This window comes from Chiloscyllium punctatum, chromosome 49 (assembly GCF_047496795.1).
Source record: "Chiloscyllium punctatum isolate Juve2018m chromosome 49, sChiPun1.3, whole genome shotgun sequence".
NCBI lineage: Eukaryota > Metazoa > Chordata > Chondrichthyes > Orectolobiformes > Hemiscylliidae > Chiloscyllium > Chiloscyllium punctatum.
In genome coordinates this window covers 5,997,086-6,010,770 of record NC_092787.1, presented here as the reverse complement: position 1 = coordinate 6,010,770, position 13,685 = coordinate 5,997,086, and the positions used below count along the sequence as shown (strand labels likewise).

The window sequence follows — 13,685 nt, the reverse complement described above, 5'->3', positions numbered from 1 at the left end:
CCTTTTTAAAATTTTCAAACTTGTAACCTTAAAACAAATTGATTGAGTACCTTGAGCCGGTTTCAAATTCTACAATGTCTGTTTGAAAAAACGTGTCCGTGGTCATGCTTTATCCAGACAAGAGTATTGTATTAAAATATCATTACTGTTTTTCTACATTGCAGTGTTCACAAAAAGAAGAGTGCATTTTAAGTTTGCTGTTTTGTTAGGATTTTAGGGAATATTAGAATTTGAACCTGAGCTACTACAGTTCTGTCAATTATTGTTAAAACTTCATTGAATTTGCAATATGAAGGGGGCAAAAGAATGTTGAAATAGGCAGATACAAAGTGAAGTTAAATGGGTGATTGTCTTTATACTGATAACCACCTTGGTAAGGAAGGAATGAGAAGGGAAATGCAGAGATACTTTCAGTGACAAACATCATCTCTAGAGTTTCTCCATTCACAGGTAAAGCACGCCTTTGAACCACTGCCCATCACTTCATAACCTGATCCAACTGATTTAATCAGCTCCCCAGTCATGAGCATGAAAAGTGAAGCAACTAACAAACAGTGAAGAGGAGGTCCATATGCTTTTTACCAGTGGCCTTCCTACGGACATTAAACCACATGAGCTTTACCTTCTCTTTTGATCATTTAAAGGGATAAGAAGGTTCACCGATCAAGCTAACATAACAACAGCTAGTTGGCGATGTAACATTTAACAACAGAGCAGGAGCAGAAGCAGCAAAGAATGCTGTGTTCACCTACACTGCTGCAACCACCGCACTGCACGCTCAGATGCGCTGATATCCTCCATCTGAAGCATCTCCGAAAGGATGGAAGTCTCGTCAGCTTTGTTAAGTATTTAACTGCCCTTATCCAAGGATTCATTTTTCTGTGGAGTGGTGTGCAAGAACAGACTGAATTTTGTTTTCAGGTTGGACTTTACTGAAGACGATTATGGATAACTGGCTCGTCTCCACTCGTCTTGGAGGCGGTGGAGGGGTCACTAAGGACTGTGGATTTAAGAACTCTACTGCATGGACTACTAACTTTTGTTGTTATAATCATTGCATGTTGTGTGTCAATAGCTTGCTTAAGTTCTGGCTTTCAGAGTTATGAAAGCAGGTAGTGTCATCTAGGTGATTATCATGGAATGATTAGGGTGGAATGTAATGTTAAAAAATTAAATTGGAATATCTCTCTGGACATTAATCTAATATTAAAAGGGTCAAACTGCACTTGCTGAACATCCTCACGGTGGCACAGTGGTTAGCACTGCTGCCTTACAGCGCCAGAGACCCGGGTTCAATTCCCGCCTCAAGCGACTGACTGTGTGGAGTTTGCGTATTCTCCCTGTGTCTGTGTGGGTTTCCTCCGGGTGCTCCGGTTTCCTCCCACAGTCCAAAGATGTGCAGGTCAGGTGAATTGGCCATGCTAAATTGCCCGTAGTGTTAGGTAAGGGGTAAATGTAGGGGTATGGGTGGGTTGCGCTTCGGCGGGGCGGTGTGGACTTGTTGGGCCGAAGGGCCTGTTTCCACACTGTAAGTAATCTAATCTAATCCTCGAAGTGGGTGGGGATGACATTCATGCAGGAATGCAGATGACTCCTACTCTCTGTTTAGACACAATCATCTACTACTACACCCCTACTATTCTCAAATTAATTTATCATTCAATCTCTTCCATTCAAAAATGCTTTTTAGCCATCCTCTGAAGCTAGGTATGTCACACCTACGTTTTCTTGGGAAAATGTGGGGTCAGAAATCATCTGCATAATGATTCTCCAGGATTAGGGCATTTATATTTGCATTATCTCGGAGGATGATCTCATCCTAACATTGTATCTGGGTTAACATGTAGTTAACCTAGGGGGGTTGAGTTGAGTGGCCAGAATATCTAAGTGTTAGCAACTCACCTGTATAAAGGGGATGTGTTTCCTTTGTTTGGAGCCTCTTTTGACTCGACCTCACACACCTGCAAAGAGTGTCAAAGGGGTCACCCAGCTTGTACAAGCTTTAATAAACTTTAGCTGTTTTGCAGAAGTTGGTGTGTGCCACGTCAGGAAAAAAACCTAATACTCTGCTATTAAATATTTTTTTAAATAGTTGTCTAGCATTATGCCCCATTACTGGTGTCAAACTAACCAGTCTATAATTCAGATTTCTCTCTACTGCCTCTTTTTAAATAATGCAGTTACATTAGCTTCCCCCCAGTCCATAAGAACTGTTCCTGAGTCTAGAGAATTTTGAAAGATAACAGACCATGCTCTCATTAGAGGACCACTTTCTTAAGGATTCTGGGATGCAGATTGATCAGGAACATGGGACCTGTTGGCCTTTAATTCCATCAATTTTCCTAACAACATTTTCCTACTGAGATGGTCTTCCTTCAGTTAGTCTCTCTTACTAGACTATGTTTCTCAGCATTTTTCAACATTATTTATGTCTTTTTTTTAAAAAGTGAAGACTGAACCAAAAAATGTATTGGTGTACTCTCTCTTCATTCCCCATTATAACTTCCCCTGTTTCTGACTCCCCATAAGGGACATACATTTGTTTTTACTAATCTTTTTCTCTACATATATTTATAGGAAGCTTTTACACTCAGTTTGTATGTTTCCCATTAGCTTACTTTTGCACTCTCTTTCCCCTCTCTTAAAACCAATCCCTTTGCCTTCCTTTGCTGAAATTTAAACTTCTCAATTCTAGGCATCAAATGTTAGGAATGAAATCAATGCTTGAAGTGGAAGCAGAGCCAAGGGAACAAGGAACTAATGGAGTAAGCTTTGCAAGGAGTCAATATATATAAGATATATAAAGCTATGTACTTTGATGCATCATTTGGTGGTTGCATATTATGATATGGGCTATGTTAGCTTTAGTTCAGTATTCAATGTTTTTGAAACCTTATGTTTGGTTTTGGATTTGATCCTGTGATTCCATGCAGAGGGAGAGCCAAAGGCCACAGACAATCGCCACCTTGGGAAGCTCACATTTTCAAAAAGAATTTCTTCCCAAACTCTTATAAATTAAAAAAAAGTCTTCCTGAACCTTCTAAAGATAGATGCTAGCTACTTCTAAAGGAGTTCAATTTATTTCCTATAAAACTTAGTTCACTATTTTGAAGCAACCATTTATATTCACATAAATGCATCACTGAATATATAGCAGAATGTGTTGGGCGTCAGTTGTCGATTCAAACATGATAGAATAATTATTCACAACTGGCACCTCAGTACAGTACTGAGTGACTACTCTCCTCAACTAGCAAATCCATAATTTTAGTTTCTTGTAAATTACAACCTCCCTTTTTTCTTTAAAATCTTTGAACACACTATTACCTCCCAAATGCATAATCACCTTTCTCAGAATCCCAAACTAGATTCCCTCCGATGAGATTTTCATCATACCAAATTAGTGCTTATCTGGTTTTTTTAAAAAAAGTTGGGCAAGGGAATATGCGTCATTGGTTAGGACAGCATTATTTCCCAGCCATAACTGCACTGAAGAACATGCTGGTGAACTGCCTCCTTGAACCACCACAACATATAGGTTGTAAGAACACCCAAAGTGCAGTTAGGAAAAGAGTTTCGTGATTTTTACCCAATGACAGATGGCAAGGTAATATAGTTTCAATACAGAATGAGTTTCAACTTGAAGAAAATTTCCAGATAATAGAGGTCATTGGTTTTGGGAGATATTGTCAAAGGAATCTTGGTGAGTTGTTGCAATGTGTCTTGGAGATGGATCACTACAATGTGGTGTTGAAGGGAGTGAACGGTGTAGGTGGGGAGTTGGGTGGCAACCAAATCGTCTGCTCTGTCTTGGATAAGGTCAAACTTCTCAAGTGTGTTGTTAGAGTGGCATCCATCTATGCAAATAGAGAGCATTCCACCAAATTTTTGACTTGTGTATTTAGAAGACAGGAGTTATTTGCTGCAGAATTCCTAGCCTCTGACCCACTATTGTAGTTACAGTATGTGTAAGGTTGGTCCAGTATAGTTCGTGAACAATGGGAACACCCTGGATGTTGATTTTAGGTAGTTGAGCAATGGTAATGCTATTGAATGTTAAGCAGAAATGGTTAGACTCTCTCTTCTTGGAGAAGGTGATTGCCTGACATTTTTGTGATGCAAATGCTACTTGCCATTTATTAGCTAAATCTGAATATTGAGACTGGCTCTAATGCAAAGAGGGGTACATCGGCTTCCAAGAGATCAATTGTGTTAGGGGATTCTGTAGTCAGGAGGTACAGACAGACGTTTCTGTGGCCAGCAGAGAAAAAGCAGAATGGTGTGTTGTTTCCCTGGTGCCAGGATCAAGGATGTCTCCGAGAGGGTGCAGAATATTCTCAAGGGGGAGAGGGGCCAGCAGGAGGTCATTGTCCACATTGGAACCAACGACATTGGAAAGGAAAAAGGTTGAGATTCTGAAGGGAGATTACAGAGTTAGGCAGAAATTTAAAAAGGAGGTCCTCAAGGGTAGTAATATCTGGATTACTCCCAGTGCTAGGAGCTAGTGAGGGCAGGAATAGGAGGAGAGAGCAGATGAATGCATGGCTGAGGAGCTGGTGTATGGGAGAAGGATTCACATTTTTGGATCATTGGAATCTCTTTTGGGGTAGAAGTGACCTGTACAAGGTAGGAAGGATTGCATCTACATTGGAAGGGGACTAATATACTGGCAGGTAAGTTTGCTACAATTGCTTGGGAGGCTTTAATCTAGTAAGGTGGGGGTGGTGGGACCCAGGGAGATAGTGAGGAAAGAGATCGATCTGAGACGGGTACAGCTGAGAACAGAAGTGAGTCAAACAGTCAGGGCAGGCAGGACAAGGTAGGACTAATAAATTAAAATGCATTTATTTCAATGCAAGGGGCCTAACAGGGAAGGCAGATGAACTCAGGGCATGGTTAGGAACATGGGACTAGGATATCATAGCAATTACGGAAACATGGCTCAGGGATGGGCAGGACTGGCAGCTTAAATGTTCCAGGATACAAATGCTACAGGAAGGATAGAAAGGGAGGCAAGAGAGGAGGGGGAGTGGCATTTTTGATAAGGGATAGCATTACAGCTGCGCTGAGGGAGGATATTCCCGGAAATACATCCAGGGAAGTTATTTGGGTGGAACTGAGAAAGAAAGCGATGATCACATTATTAGGATTGTATTATAGACCCCCCCCAATAGTCAGAGGGAAACTGAGAAACAAACTTATAAAGGAGATCTCAGCTATCTGTAAGAATAATAGGGTAGTTATGGTAGGGGATTTTAACTTTCCAAACATCGACGGGGACTGCCATAATGTTAAAGGTTTAGAGGGAGAGGAATTTGTTAAGTGTGTACAAAACAATTTTCTGATTCAGTATATGGATGTACCTACGAGAGAAGGTGCAAAACTTGACCTACTCTTGGGAAATAAGGCAGGGCAGGTGACTGAGGTTTCAGTGGGGGAGCACTTTGGGGCCAGTGACCATAATTCTATTCGTTTTAGTATAGTAATGGAAAAGGATAGACCAGGTCTAAAAGTTGAAGTTCTAAATTGGAGAAAGGCCGATTTTGACGGTATTAGGCAAGAAATTTTGAAAGCTGATTGGAGGCAGATGTTCGCAGGTCAAGGGACGGATGGAAAATGGGAAGCCTTCAGAAATGAGATAACATGAATCCAGCGAAAGTATATTCCTGTCAGGGTGAAAGGGAAGGCTGGTAGGTATAGGGAATGCTGGATGACTAAAGAAATTGAGGGTTTGGCTAAGAAAAAGAAGGAAGCATATCTCAGGTATAGACAGGAATCGAGTAATTCCTTAGAAGAGTACAAAGAAAGTAGGAGTATATTAAGAGGGAAATCAGGAGGGCAAAACGGGGACGTGAGATAGCTTTGGCAAATAGAATTAAGGAGAATCCAAAGGGTTTTTACAAATATATTAAGGACAAAAGGATAACGAGGGAGAGAATAGGGCCCCTCAAAAGATCAGCAAGGCAGCCTTTGCTTGGAGCCACAGAAAATGGGGGAGATACTAAAAGAATATTTTACATCAGAATTTACTGTGGAAAAGGATATGGAAGGTACAGACATTAGGGAAATAGATGTTGACATCTTGCAAAATGTCCAGATTAGAGGGGAGGAAGTGCTGGATGTCTTGAAACGGTTAAAAGTGGATACATCCCCAGGACCTGATCAGGTGTACCCGAGAACTCTGTGGGAAGCTAGAGAAGTGGTTGCTGGGTCTCTTGCTGAGATATTTGTATCATCGATAGTCACAGGTGAGGTGCCGGAAGACTGGAGGTTGGTAAACATGGTGCCACTGTTTAAGAAGGGCAATAAAGACAAGCCAGGAACGATAGACCGGTGAGCCTGACCTTGGTGGTGGGCAAGTTGTTGGAGGGAATCCTGAGGGACAGGATGTACATGTATTTGGAAAGGCAAGGACTGATTAGGGATAGTCAACATGGCTTTGTGCGTGGGATATCATGTCTCACAAACTTGATTGAGGTTTTTGAAGTAACAAAGAAGATTGATGAGGGCAGAGCAGTAGATGTGATCTATAGGGACTTCAGTAAGGCATTCGACAAGGTTCCCCATGGGAGGCTGATTAGCAAGCTTAGATCTCATGGAATACAGGGAGAACTATCCATTTGCATACAGAACTGACTCAACGAAGACAGAGGGTGGTGGTAGAGGGCTGTTTTTCAGACTGGAGGCCTGTGACCAGTGGAGTGCCACAAGGATCGGTGCTGGGTCCCCTACTTTTTGTCATTTACACAAGTGATTTGGATGCGAGCATATGAGGTACAGTTAGTAAGTTTGCAAATCACACCAAAATTGGAGGTGTAGTGGACAGCGAAGAGGGTTACCTCAGATTACAACAGGAACTGGACCAGATGGGCCAATGGGCTGAGGAGTGGCAGATGGAGTTTAATTCAGATAAATGCGAGGTGCTGCATTTTGGGAAAGCAAATCTTAGCAGGACTTAATGGTAAGGTCTTAGGGAGTGTTGTTGAACAAAGAGACCTTGGAGTGCAGGTTCATAGCTCCTTGAAAGTGGAGTCACAGATAGATAGGATAGTGAAGGCGGCGTTTGGTATGCTTTCCTTTATTGGTCAGAGTATTGAGTATAGGAGTTGGGAGGTCATGTTGCGGCTGTACAGGACATAGGTTAGGCCACTGTAGGAATATTGTGTGCAATTCTGGTCTCCTTCCTATTGGAAAGATGTTGTGAAACTTGAAAGGGTTCAGAAAAGGATTGGGGGATCTGAGCTACAGGGAGAAACTGAACAGGCTGGGGCTGTTTTCCCTGGAGCGTCAGAGGCTGAGGGGTGACCTTATAGAGGTTTACAAACTGATTAGATTAGATTACTTAGTGTGGAAACAGGCCCTTCGGCCCAACAAGTCCATACCGACCCGCCGAAGTGCAACCCACCCATATCCCTACATCTACCCCTTACCTAACACTATGGGCAATTTAACATGGCCAATTCACCTGACCTGCACATCTTTGGACTGTGGGAGGAAACCGGAGCACCCGGAGTAAACCCACGCAGACACAGGGAGAACATGCAAACTCCACACAGTCAGCCATCTGAGGCGGGAATTGAACCCGGGTCTCTGGCGCTGTGAGGCAGCAGTGCTAACCACTGTGCCACCATGCCGCCCATGAGGAGGGACATGGATAGGGTAAATAGACAAAGTCTTTTCCCTGGGATCAGGGAGTCCAGAACTAGAAGGCATAGGCTTAGGGTGAGAGGGGAAGATATAAAAGAGACCCAAGGGGCAACGTTTTCACGCAGAAGGTGGTACGTATATGGAATGAGCTGCCAGAGGATGTGGTGGAGGCTGGTACAATTGCAACATTTAAGAGGCATTTGGATGGGTATATGAATAGGAAGGGTTTGGAGGGATATGGGCCGGGTGCTGGCAGGTGGGACTAGATTGGGTTGGGATATCTGGTCGGCATGGACGGGTTGGACCGAAGGGTCTGTTTCCATGCTGGACATCTCTAGGACTCAGAGGAGAAAGATTTTTTTTTAAACCAGGGGGGTTTTAAAACAATGGAGGGAAGGTCATTGATGAAACAGCTGAAGATGACTGGACCTAGGACATTATCTTGAGGAACGCTGGCAGAGATGTCCTGGGACTGAATGATTTGCCTCCAATAACTATTTTCCTTTTTGCTAGACGGGACTCCAACCAGAAGAGTTTTCCTCCCAATTCTCATTAACTCTTCTTTAGTATCCAGGGTCTTCAGTCATTTCTTTATTTCATACGGAACAAATTACATTGGATGAAGACTAGTGTAATCCATGGACCCCTGGAAGAGGTAGAGATGGAGCAACCACTCAGCACTTCTGCTGAAGACAGATGCAAATATGTCAGTCTTGTCTTTTGCATTGTTGTACTGAGCTGCCCTGTTAAGGAGGATGAGGACATTTGTGGAGCCTCATCTCCTGTCAGTTGTTTAATTATCCACCAACATACATGATTAGATGTGACAGGACTTTAGAGAAGAGATCTAGATCACTAAGCTTACTTTTAGCTTTTTTAAAAAAGAACTTTGTACTATACTAACAAATGAATCCCCACCCCCAAAACAATCACTGCCAAAACTACAATTTATTGCACACAAAAATGCTTCATTTTTGACACAGACATTTTCAGAGTCAGTACTGTTGAAGATTGCCCACAATTTTAGAAAATGAGTAACCAAGAATATTTATACAAGCATACTTAGTGAAGAAAGCGAAGGTGGTTTGGAGGGATATGGACCGGGTGCTGGCATGTGGGACTAGATTGGGTTGGGATACTTGGTCGGCATGGACGGGTTGGACTGAAGGGTCTGTTTCCATGCTGTACATCTCTATGACACATACCCTGCTTGAAGCACAAGCAGTTCATTAGTTTGTTTCAACACGAAGATTGCATTTCATTCTGTAGATTGTGGCTGTTGTAAAAGATATACCTTAACCCTGGACAATGTTATTGTGTAATAAAATATCATACTGTTTTTAAGCCACATATATAGTTTAACTAGAAATAAAATAAAAAGGAAACAAAAACCTAGGAGTAGCTATATATAGCAAGTCCGAAGAATTAAGTATTCAACACCGAGAAGAAAAATACAGCAATGGATAAAAATCACTATACACCAGATCTTAAAACCAGCTGTTAAGTTACTATCCGTATTTAAAACTAAGCTAAGAGATTGAGATATTTGATTAAGAGCCAAGATCTCCATATCAGACCCACCATCAGTTTTAAATAGCCTATTTGGCCACATCGTCCAAACTCCCTTATCTGTTGACTGTTTCATCGCCCTTAGTTTCTAACACCACATTGTGAATGCGGAGCATTTCACACCTGGAAGGTATGCTAACCACATGATAGCTTAATCAATACTCAAAAGCTTATCAGTCTTTCACATGCAGTTAAATCAGAATACATACTTTAAAATTTAGGAAGCTGCTCTCTGAAAAGTAGGTTGAGGTACAAAGTAAGCACACCTATCAACCAGTTAAAAAAAAATCACAACACCAGGTTATAGTCCAACAGGTTTAATTGGAAGCACACTAGCTTTCGGAGCGACACTCCTTCATCAGGTGTGACAATCACCCGATGAAGGAGTGTCGCTCCAAAAGCTAGTGTGCTTCCAATTAAACCTGTTTGACTATAACCTGGTGTTGTGTGATTTTTAACTTTGTACACCCCAGTCCAACACCAGCATCTCCAAATCATGACTATCAATCAGTGACATTTAACATATATGCCAGTACACAGCTGACAGTTGTGGATCATGCCTTCAACTTAAAAAATATCTCATGCACTATGGTACAAAATAAAAGAGCTGAGATGAGAAATGAAGAGGCAAATGGCAGGAGTTCTAAAATATGACAAAAGCAACTGAAGGACTGTGCTAAAGGTGGTAAGGCGCCAAGAAGAATTGAAAGGAGAAGAAAGTCAACTTTGCAGAAACGTAATGGGAAGGTTTGACATTTGAATGCGCTGGCACAAGGCATCAATAAAAGCGATGGTATTTAAAACTTACTTCTCTCTGATATTGTCCACAATAAAATAAGTGAACAAATTAAATTGGTCTCCACAGGAAATGAATTTCTTTGTAATTCACAGCTTTCTCTAGACTTGCCTTCTAGTATAGGACAAAACATTGGACAATTTTAAAAAAACCCTGAACACATGGGGATGGGAATTTGTTAATGAGAAAAAGATTGCTGTCATAAAACCTTCATACTTCTCTGATCACAACCAGAGTATCACATTAGCTCTGGTTACATTTTAAGGGCGCAAGGGTCCTTGAGGAGTGTGCAGAGTAGATTTACCACAATGCTCCAGTAGACAGACTTCAAACTACAATGTTCAATTGCAGAAGCTGTGTTGGACCAAAGGAGGTTGAAGAAGATCTGATTGTGACAAAGATTATGTCAGGTTTGAATAAAGTAGACAAAAAGCTCTTCCAAATAATGGTATAAAGATTAAAGAACATAAATTTTGTTCTGGACAGATTGTGTAGTGGTGGTAGAGAAGATGGGAGGAAGAATGCTTTTCTCAGAAGGGGACTAGGCCTGGATCTCACTGCCTTTTAGATTGGTGGAAGTAGAGATGATCAACAATTTCAAAAGGAAATTGGATAAGAGAGTGAAATAAATTTGCAACTATGGGATTATTACTCTGAAGGTTATGATTTGGAGATGCCGGTGTTGGACTGGGGTATACAAAGTTAAAAGTCACAATGCCAGGTTATAGTCCAACGGGTTTAATTGGAAGCACACTAGCTTTCGGAGCGACGCTCCTTCATCAGGTGATTGTCACTCCGAAAGCTAGTGTGCTTCCAATTAAACCTGTTGGACTATAACCTGGTGTTGTGTGATTTTTAACTTTGTACTCTGAAGGTTGGTTTGGACTGGAGTCAAGTTATGCCTTATGTGGTGTTATGACTATGACAAATTTTGTAAAACAAATCTAAACCAAGAGTTGTTCATTTCAATCATTAGGTATTTGACTACTTCACACACACACACACAGTGACATGGTGTGGAGATGGGAGATATTGTCTTTTTAGGGTTTTTTGATTCAGTAAATAAGATTTTTGGCAGTAATTTTTCAATACAAGTAGGTCATCATGCAGATGTCAACGAGATACACGGGAGTGGAAGAAAAGGAAAAAAAAAAAGTCCTTGGACATCACCTGGGGTTGATTACAAAGTGGCACTGACCAAGGTTTGGACCAGGTCTCCTTCCCATCTCCCTTCATCAGGGTCACAGGGTGCAAAATCTAAGAGGAGGAAAGAAAACATATTTAAGGAGAGAAAAACAGTCCATGATTTCAGCAATTCCTTGGTGTATAGCACATCTGCAATATCCAAGCAATTTCTCGAAAATTATTCTCTTTCCCACCCTCAATAAATACTTCACCCATCTGTCCGTAACTTGCATAATTATTTCAATTAAATTGATGTAAGTGTGCAGGAAATTGTTAGGCTAGTGATGTCAGTGATCTATTTTAAGAAGGTAAACCATATAGTTAGAAATCACTATCATCAGGTACCAAGACGACACTTTCAACAATAACATTCAGGACACAGAACAGGGTTAGCCTCAATCCGGAGTCTGTAGGTGTCTTGTAGAATAACTATTTAAGTGCTTTAATGTAGACAATAGACAATAGGTGCAGGAGTAGGCCATTCTGCCCTTCGAGCCAGCACCACCATTCAATATGATCATGGCTGATCATCCTTAATCACTATCCTGTTCCTGCCTTATCCCCATAACCCTTCATTCCACTATCCTTAACAGCTCTATCCAACTCTTTCTTGAAAGTATCCAGAGACTTGGGCTCCACAGCCTTCTGGGGTAGAGCATTCCATATACCCACCACTCTCTGGGTGAAGTAGTTTCTCCTCAACTTTGTTCTAAGTGGCCTACCCCTTATTTTTAAACTATGTCCTCTGGTTCGGGACTCACCCATCAACGGAAACATGCTTCCTGCCTCCAGAGAGTCCAATCCTTTAATAATCTTATATGTCTCAATCAGATCCCCTCTCGGCCGTCTAAACTCAAGGATATAAAAGCCCAGTCTCTCCAATCTTTCAGTGTAAGATAGTCCCACCATTCCTGGAATTGAACTCGTGAACCTACGCTGCACTCCCTCAATAGCCAGAATGCCCTTTCTCAAATTTGGAGACCAAAACTGCACACAATATTCCAGGTGCGGTCTCACCAGGGCCCTGTACAGCTGCAGAAGGACTTCTTTGCTTCTATATTCAATTCCTCTTGTTATGAAGGCCAGCACGTCATTACCTTTCTTCACTGCCTGCTGTATCTGCATGCTTGCTTTCATTGACTGATGTACAAGAACACCTAGATCTCGTTGTACTGCCCCTTTACCTAATTTGACTCCATTTAGGTAGTAATCTGCCTTCCTGTTCTTGCCAAAGTGGATAACCACACATTTATCCACATTAAACTGCATCTGCCATGCATCCGTCCACTCACCTAGCCTGTCCAAGTCATCCTATATTCTCATAACATCCTCCTCACATTTCACCCTGCCACCCAGCTTTGTGTCATCAACAAACTTGCTAATATTGCTTTTAATACCTTCATCTATATCATTAATGTACATTGTAAAAAGCTGCATGTAGAAGAAGCATCTTTGAATGCTTTTAAAAGAAGGATTGCTGTTTAATTTTTGGTCTGTGATTGAAAAGCAAGATGGGTCAGAATCATTTACTGAAAACACAAACATAATTATTCAATAGTAGGAGACTGAACAAAAAACGTATGTTCAAACACTATTTCAAAATGATTCTGGCTCAAAAAAAAAGGCATTTTAATGAAGGTGCCCTGTTGACAATAGAAATGGTACAGCTAAAAAGGATCTTGAAATTTTCATCCCCTGCTTTAGTTGCTAATAAACAAAGGATTCCAGAAATTTCTTGTTCCAAGTTAGTAGTTTGCACATGTACACCAAGTGAAGGAAAATTTTACTTCAGCAAGCACGAATTGCGTGCCATTTTAGAAGGCAGGAAGGAAACCAGTACACATTAAAAGTAAACAGCGGTTTTTAAAATGCAATGCTCAGATGTGGAAAGGCTAAAGTTTGCTTACCCTTTGTTCTCCTGAGGACCAAATTGTCTTTTTTATTTTTAAGTCATTACAGTCTATGTGGTGTTCTACTGATACAACTGAAGGAATTGCAAAGTCACTTTGAATAACCAATTAAGAGTTAACTAGTTGATGTATTACTGAAATAAAAACAGATTGCAGGAAAAGTTCAGCAGTTTTAGCAGCATCTGTGAACAGAAATCAGAGTTAACGTTTCTTTCAAAGGAAAGATGACTGAATCTGAATCAGTAACTGTTTTCTCTCCACAGATACTGCCAAACCTGCTGAGCCTTTTCAGCAAATTCTGTTTTCGATTTCCAGCATCGGCAGTTCTTTCAGTTTTTATGATGTAATGCAAAAGTTAACTTTTTTTAAAAATGCAAAAATATAATTTATTCATTAAAAAATCTTTGCATAGTTATGTAGGTACTAAACAAGCTCTACAGTCTTTGTATAAGAACAACAAACAGGCATTTGAATTTGGCATTCCCTGCAGTTGCAAAAAACTATCACTGAAATTAATTATTAGAGACCAGACCAGGACAGGTCTCTTTTCCTAGAGAGCAATAATAACATTAATATTT

The 13,685-nt window shown here is 41.0% G+C and overlaps 1 protein-coding gene across 6 annotated transcripts in view; it reads right to left on the bottom strand.

Moving 5' to 3' along the window:
- rc3h2 (ring finger and CCCH-type domains 2) overlaps window positions 1-13,685 on the bottom strand; it is a 125,668-nt gene that overhangs the window by 79,763 nt on the left and 32,220 nt on the right. For 5 of the 6 annotated variants that reach the window (XM_072565720.1, XM_072565725.1, XM_072565721.1 and 2 more), the window contains exon 2: window positions 11,183-11,269. The gene's annotated coding sequence lies outside the window, so the exon portion shown is untranslated. The remainder of the gene's footprint in view (window positions 1-11,182; window positions 11,270-13,685) is intronic. The other variant, XM_072565724.1, reaches the window with a different exon arrangement.